Source organism: Lotus japonicus, chromosome 4 (genome assembly GCF_012489685.1).
Source record: "Lotus japonicus ecotype B-129 chromosome 4, LjGifu_v1.2".
Classification (NCBI taxonomy): Eukaryota; Viridiplantae; Streptophyta; class Magnoliopsida; order Fabales; family Fabaceae; genus Lotus; species Lotus japonicus.
Genome location: NC_080044.1, coordinates 43,365,124 through 43,373,545, shown reverse-complemented (window position 1 = coordinate 43,373,545; position 8,422 = coordinate 43,365,124).

Below are 8,422 nucleotides of genomic sequence, written 5' to 3'. Positions count from 1 at the left end.
TCATATATTTAGATTACCGACTTTAATAAAATATTCCAGATTTAATCAGTACAAGCATAGGAGAAATTTACAAGTATGATTTGGAAAATAAGTTTTCAAGAACTAGGTAGATGTCCATCTTTTGCATTGATTAGTAAATCACAAACCAACGTTAATAACATGAATATTCATTTAATCATGTGTCAGACAGGTGAAATGCTTAGAAGGAAGTACTCAGTTATATCTTCAATCAGTTTCTAGTCATTAAATAATGTGAAGCCAGCAAGTGAGGTTCGAATAAAACATAGCACTATCCCATAACTTCTTACATTCAACACTAATACTTTCAATCATGCAATCCTGACTAAGATTAAAACTATCTGTTGAGAACCCAAACTGAATCTGAGAATTGAACTGAAAATAATATTCATTGAAAGGTGAAGATTACAAGAGTGTATCTCAGTATTTATATTGTGAGAGAGACTTACATAGCAAGCTAACTAAACTGACTATAGTTAACAGTTAGGCTAACCATAATTAGCAACTAACCGTAACTGACTTATAACAAACTCAACTGACTAACAAACTTAACCAGCTTGTAACTAACAGTTACAATGTATATAGCAAAGCATAATTGCCTTATACTCTAATACTATCCAAGAGAAATTTCAGAGTCGAAGATTTCTAAATTTCATGAAATGCTTTGGAAAGCAATCAGCAATTCTAACAGAAAAGATTTTAAGGAACTATGAAGCTAAATTAGGAAACACCAACAAAGAGGGGAATGATACTGCCCTGATTCATGATGATAAAGGCTATCAAACCACTTTGTTCAGCATTTTTCTCTCTTCTCCCCTTCTTTTTCACATACACAGGCTAGCTCTGAAATTTTGACCTGCAAATAAGTAATGTCTCGCTGCACTTCATGGAGCAATTGGTAAGCCAAATCATCTGCTACTTCCTCTTGATCTGTCATGTTCCTTCTTTGGCTCGCATAGTCACAGTGAAGAGAATGATAACATTAGTCTCAGAAGAAAAACTAATAGTGTTAAAAGGAACAGATTCATAAATCAGCATATAAAAGTAACATTTGAATAGACTTTTCACCTTGGTTCATGAATAATACATAGAATCAATTGAATAGGCTTCCCTGATGTTCAAACCCAATGAAAGAAACTATCAAACTAAATACATATGAATAGGCACAATCTAAAAACAGATTAAATCTCGCGAATTTTAAACCTGAGTGAGTTTGAACCTAAAATTGGAATGAAATGGCAGCAAATAAGAAAGAGATACAAACCTTGACACCTGAAGATGAAGCAGCAGAAATAGAGCGCCCTGAGATAGAGCTCAATCGGTGAAGAACTATGGCTCGTGGGCGAGTATAGAGAGGGAAGGGGAATCGCGAGAAGTGAAGAACTTTACAAGCGGATGGAACTTAGTGACCTCCAGGACCGGTCCACCGATCTTCTCTGAAGTCGCGGAAACCCTAGCCACATACTATCCCATCAGGTCGTCGAAGGAAATAATGGACGGATCCGTGGCCGCATCTGCGACGTCGCCACCTTCTCCTCCTCCCTGGAATCCGATGGATAGCGCCTCCAAACGCGCCACTGCCGATTCCAACCTCCCTATCAGCTTCTCTTCCAACCTCTCTCTCCCGCGCTCTATTTCTGCTGAATGAACAATGCGATGAAACCGAATAGATCTGGTGCAAGCTGAAAGAACGAGAGGGAGAGGAAGAGTGATTGCAGTGAATAGAGAGGAAAGGGAGAACGGAGAGAACAAATCGAGCAGGAGAGAGGAAGAGAGGGAACAGAGAGAAAGGTTAGGGTTTTTCTTTTCAGAAAAAATTGAAGAGTGGGAGGGAAAAAACGAGTGTACTGGGCTAAATCTATTGCCACGGTTCCTAAAAAAATTAATAAAATATTATCCTCTTTTGCCACGGTTCCGTTTATAACCGTGGCAACTGACCTTTTGCCACGGTTCCGCCTATAACCGTGGCAATTGAAGCGTGGTAAAAAGTGATTTCTGTAGTAGTGTAAGCACGACTGTGATAGCACTCAACGCGGTTGTGCTTCTCAAAATTTGCCTAACATGGCCATGCTTCACAACCTCTCCATGACCGTGTACTTCTCTCTGAACAGTAGAGTTGACTTTTTATTTCATTTTTCTTGTTTTTCTTCTCTTATTCACTCCATCCCCTTAATCTGTCTATTACACATTTGTCATAAAACAGATGAGCTCTATAAAGACAATGCATGATTTACACACAAAATCATATGATAAACATGAGAAAAGTCATGCAATTTAGATGCGTAAACAAAGCATACATGTCCTGCCCAGTTGCTTAGTCGAAATAGGACCTAATTGACCAAGTCTTGAACAACTATAGCAAGCTAAGATAGAGCTCACAAAACTTCAGAGAGAATGAAAAAGTATTTTCTACTAGCTGTTTCCTGAGGAAAGAATGCAGACTACAGCTAGCATATCAAGTCAAATATGCACTATATATGCATCAGCACCATGTACAACAGCCATGATATGATTCCCTTGAGCCTTGAGGTATATATCACTCTTCTCCCCTATTCCAACAACAAAAGGAAAAAGAAGCTTGTAAGTCATATTTGGCAACTTATTCCTAATTTTACTACTCGTAGTTGTAGAGTCGCTGAACAGATCGAACTAATAAGCTCAGTAAATTAAGTGCAATTGCAGCTTAATTTTCCTCCACACATAAATGCTATTAAGCATTAATACCTTTTATCCATGTTGTGTTATATTGGTTAATGAATTTTTACAGCTAGAGAGAAGTTAGATTCATTTCTGTTCAAGGAACTCTCCAATGTCTCATTCATATACCATTTGTGCATAAGATGTTAAAATTACAAAGTAAAAAGAAGAAAAGCTTTGTTAAAGGAGTACAACTGTTATGCACACGCCCAAACAAGCTTTGTTAAAGGCTAACAATATATTCTTTTAAACACACTTTTTTCCATTAATTACTTTATTTTTTGAAAAAACACATTTCTCCGAATGTGTTAACTATTCAAAAAATGAATTAACCAAAAGAAATGTAATGTAGTGGTCTTTAAAAGAGTGGGGTGCTTAAGCTACTCAACTCTAATACCCTTTTGCGCATATGGAAAATGATATGCCTAGAAAGTACAAGCCGACAATGCAAGATGGCCATTATCACAACTTGTGGGGTGAAATGCAAGGAAGGTCTGACAAAAGTATGATTGTAATCTAGGAATAACCATGGGAAAAAAAAAAGTGAATAGAAATAACAAGTCAATTTCAAGCTAAAGACTCGCGCCACACCATTTTTTCCATGATCTGCTTTTAAAAGAGGAAGCCAATATGAAAGGTGAAGATTGGTGGCAGTAATAGCAAGCTAGAGAACGATATCTTCTGTCTTTAAGTGATGTCTTATTCAGCTGTTTCACCAATGAAATTTTGTTATGTCAATTAAAATGATGACAATTGGAAGTAGCTTTTAATTGACATGTCAAAATTTTATTAATCGATCAATCGAGAGTGAGATACAGTTTTGGAACAGAAAATTTCAAGGAACAAGCTAGTGGACAAGATATGGAAGAAATACAAATTCCCCATTATGATTAAGTTGTAATATTCACTGACTTTGGCTGTGAAATGGAATGGCTCGTATTACATCCATGTAACTGACTTATCAACAGCAATTCCATAAGGCTGATTGTGGATTTTCTTACGCAATGGAGCACTAAAACAAACATACCTAGCTGAGGTGTTGTTTCTCTTTGCATATGTTTATTCTAGAGTCTATTTCAGTAGTCAGATCCCACCACCCACTATTCATAAACATCAATATCATGACCGAATTTTTATCAATAAATCCATTTTATGGAGCATATTAATCTAGAAGAGGTATCCTGAGAAGGGGTAAGGTAGACAGTGACCTGTTTTTAGTCCATACTGACAGGCACACTAGTACCCATTCATTGGCTGCAACTGTGTGGGTCTTCTGTTTGGGCTTTATCAGCATTTTAGGAGGACAAAAAGTCAATTGTTTTACTGTTGGTGTTTCAATCTTTGGATTCACTTATCACTCTTCTCTGGTCTCCCGCTCATATATGCCTATTATTCTCTAGGAAAATAATAAGCAATAATATATACACATTTGATTTTCAGTTGACATTCAACAGCTATACATTTTTGTAGCAGTTTTTTATTGCTGCAAACATTAGCAGACCCAAATCTATATGTTGGAAGGTGGTCGATGAAGTGTGTATGTCCATTTATCATTTCCAGAAAACAATAATAACTTTTGACAATACATCTCAATTCCACTCCATACTAGGATTAAGAATAGAAAAGAGAGAAGTAAGAGATATAATGAGAGATGTGATAGGAAAAGAAGAAAGTAATAGAAAGAATTAGTTACGTTGATAGAAATAATATAGAAAACAAAATGGGTAATGTTCTGCTAAGATCAAACGACCATTTAGTCCACAATCGTCCTGGTCGGCCTAAATGACTACACGACCAGTGACCATCAAGTTGGGCAGCCGATCAAAACAATCAAGAGTAGAACTTTCACTCTTCTAACCAACTGGCTTACAAAAAGATAAGTTGTTAGAATTGTGTTTAAGTCCGTTGCACAAGAGGTTGAAACTTCAATGCCTCCTAAAGTATAGGTTGGCAAACAATTAATTGCCTCTACCATTAATCAGACAACCGGTGTTTGTTGTGTTACTCTTTTTAGACCATGAAATTCTCTCTCTTATTTTAAGCTGACTTGAGCATCAGAGTGTCTTTTACAAGTATCTTCCTTACTGTGGATATTCACCACACCACCGTGATTAAAGCAAAACTCACCATTGTACATTCTGCCTAGCACTGTCAAGTCCGATCGGAGAACCACTCTGTTAAGACCCAAGAAGAAAAGCTGGTGGATAAATCTAAAAATCAACTCATTACAATGGTAGTGGACACAAATAGCTTCCTCATGGAAGCTCCAAAATGCCAAGAGGTTATAAGAATGTTGCAGCCAGAGCCTGTGAGAGTTCCATCTACCAGGAAGAGCAATTTTTAAACAAAGTAATCAATTGAGTTCTTTGCGGGAAAAAAACAAGTTAATCCCTTGAAGTTAGGGTTACATGCGACTTTTAGTATCTGACATTTAAAAAGGTAAATTTAGCAACTGATATACTAACTGAAAAGTCAACTGAAAATTTATAAACTCACATAATTAGTTGAGAGCTAAAATATTATACTTCATAAGAGTAACCTGCTTTTTCTCCTTACTTAAATAAAACATGAAAACAAATATACTGATCGAAGTATTATTTTTTGTTCAAAATAAAAGTGGTTTTTAAGAGAAAACTAAAATAAAGAGTCTTTTAAGTGGGTTATTGGCTTATTGCTCTTAGCATGAACAGCATTGCTTGAGCCTTGAGGAGTTGTATCCACAACCTAAACGCCGCTGCTCATTGCATAGCTTGTGGGTAGTATTGGAAACAGTAGAGTTAAAGTATTTTGTTTTCACCTAAGTTTTCTTTGTCTTTGAGGCGAGAAAACATAATGGTGGGATCTAGATTTCTTTTTTGTTCACTTGCTCTCCTTTGGTGAGCCAATAATAGGAAAATCAATCCCCTTTTCTCCTCATAACATGCTTAATAATGTGCTAATTAGGGTTCCAAACCTTTTCTCTTTCTGTCTTTAGCCCCTTGATATTTTGTTTGGTTGTTAAAGTTTTTTTTTTGTTGATAAATGGTTGTTAAAGTAAAAGGAATATGGAATTTCTTCAGAGAGGAGTGCTAGAAAAATTGACTAAATTATATATATATTTTTTTTTTGTTAAGCAAAATTGTATGATGGAGGTACTAGAGGTACCTTATATTGTTCTCTCTTTTAAATGATCATAAAAAAATTAGGTTAAATCATTCTAATCTTATTAGATGGATAAATAATATTTAAAATAAGTAAACTAAAAATTTCACTTATCTTAAATATCATTGGCCTACATAAGATTAGAGTAATTCAACTCAAATTTTTCTTTCAAACCTTTAGACAAAGCTCTAATTGTGCAGGAGATTTCTTTTCAATTGCGTCATCCCACAAACAAATCTTTCTCAAGCCTGTCTGCTTCATCTCCTCTTTATTTTACATTTTGTGGCCAAGTGTAAGGCTTGTCTCTTATCTTTAAATATTCCCAAGCGTCCAATATCAGCCCAAGAAAGCTTCAATAGTACTGATTACACAAATCATCACAAAAACCTCACCTAGTAATAATTGGCTTCAATAATGGCAATGGCATACTTAAAATTGAAATAACTCAACTGTTACACTTACTCTTTTTTTTTTTATATATACAATTTGGCTTGTCTAGTGTACCGTTCCATAGAATCATTACCCCTTTGAAGATATGCACACTTCAACGTTTGTCTTTCATGGGTCTAACATTGAGCACGTAATAATGTGTAATGTGAACCATGAAAGAAAACATTGAACCAATTTTTTGACAGTGAATTAGGTCATAGTGGAAAACAGAAATATATCTAGCCACAAGAATGGATGTGGGGGTACCCACCAACTATCTTTTTGGTTAGGTCACTCATATCTTGATCACACTTTCTTTATGATCGAAATGTATCAAAAACGTCATACTCGTCCTTTTAATTAGGTACAGAATATAAATATATTATAAAGAACTGTTAAACAAGATTCATGGTATTTGCAGCAAGGGACCGCAGCTTGATGGCTAGCTATCTCTGCGTGCAGTCCATTTAGGAATGACAATTTTCATCTGATGAATATGATCCATTTGAGATTCTGATCTCACAGATATTTTTCATGTAGAGATGGAATGAAGTTAAATACTTCCTCAATAAGAATTTGAAAACAGGGATATGAGAATCACTCTCCGCATGCTCTCCACCTTGTATATATATAAGTAAAATATAATAATACCCTTACAAATGCTAATTCACTTGTAATGAAATCTTCATCTTTTGAATGAGTTGAATGTTTGAGGGAGTATTTTGAGGGTTAGACTTCATATTTTAAATAAGTTGAATGTTGGACTTTACATTTCTAATTATTTACTTTTGTAAACTTCATATATTGTGTGATCAATTTTAATTTAATGTTGTTTGAACTTTATTATATATTTTTGTTGAATTTGGTATAGATGTATTATCACTTGATCTTAGATTTATTGTATATACTTGTGTATGTTATATATTTAATCTAATTTTTTAATAACATGTATGAGATCCCTGTGGAGAGAGGGAAACAGGGATGAGGTAAAAATTGACCCCATCATAGGACTGGAAATGGGAGCGGGATAAAGGAGAGATGCATAGACAGAGTGGAAAGACACTCCTCGCCCTGCACAGGTGTCATCACTAGGTCGATCAGATTTATAATACTTTTTAAGTTAATCATTAAGTGGGCCCATGTACTTGTCACTTTGTTCAATCTCGTCCCTAATTGGGAAAAAGTTGATTATTGTACCTACATTTAGCGAAATATTGATTTTAGTCCTGTTTGAGGGTGGAGTTCCAAAAACCTTGCCTAGTGGCAAGTCAAAGCTAATGTGGCACACCACACGTAATTTATAATTACTTTTTATTTAACATGTGGGTAAATTAAAGTAAAAATTATTAGTTCCAATTTCATAATCCTAATTTGATTGAGTTAAATTGATTTCATCTTCTTGTCGGGACTAATAATTTAGTTTTAATTTACCAATACGTAAATAAAAAGTAATTATAAATTATAGTCAGTGTGTAACGTCAACTCTAGTCTGTCACCAGGCAAGGTCATCGGAGTTATGTCATCAGCTAATGAGGACCAAAGTTAACATTTCTTTAAAAATACATGGTCAAAAGGCAAAGATATCTTTTATAGAGATGAAAATTGAATTGACTGACAAATATAGGAACCAATTTGATAGTTGACCCTACATTTTTTATATAATACAAGTATCATCCACAAAAGCAATTTTATTTAAATTTGAAACATTCACATTCTAGAACGAGGCTAACTCTCTGTTATTTTCATACACTCGAACCCGGAGATTTATAAACATAATGATGAACTCAAAACTACTTTTTTCTCAATGTATGAACTGATTCTAATATAAAGGTGATACAGTTAGTAAAGGTCAGTGTTATTTATATGGTTAAGGGTTGTTAGTTTAAAATTTTTAATTCTCAAATAAACATTTGATGTCTGAAGGGGAACGCATGTTAAATAATTTAGTGGACTTCGACGTGTAGCATGGATGGCAAGAATATTAAATAGAAAACTATTTATTTATATTCGGGTCTACACACATATATATAATCAATGTATCCTAAATTATCTTAATACATTTTAGAGTGATTAAATTAAATTTATGATTTATAGTATCTCACTGAATATATTTTTATTGAAAGAATCTCACTTAATA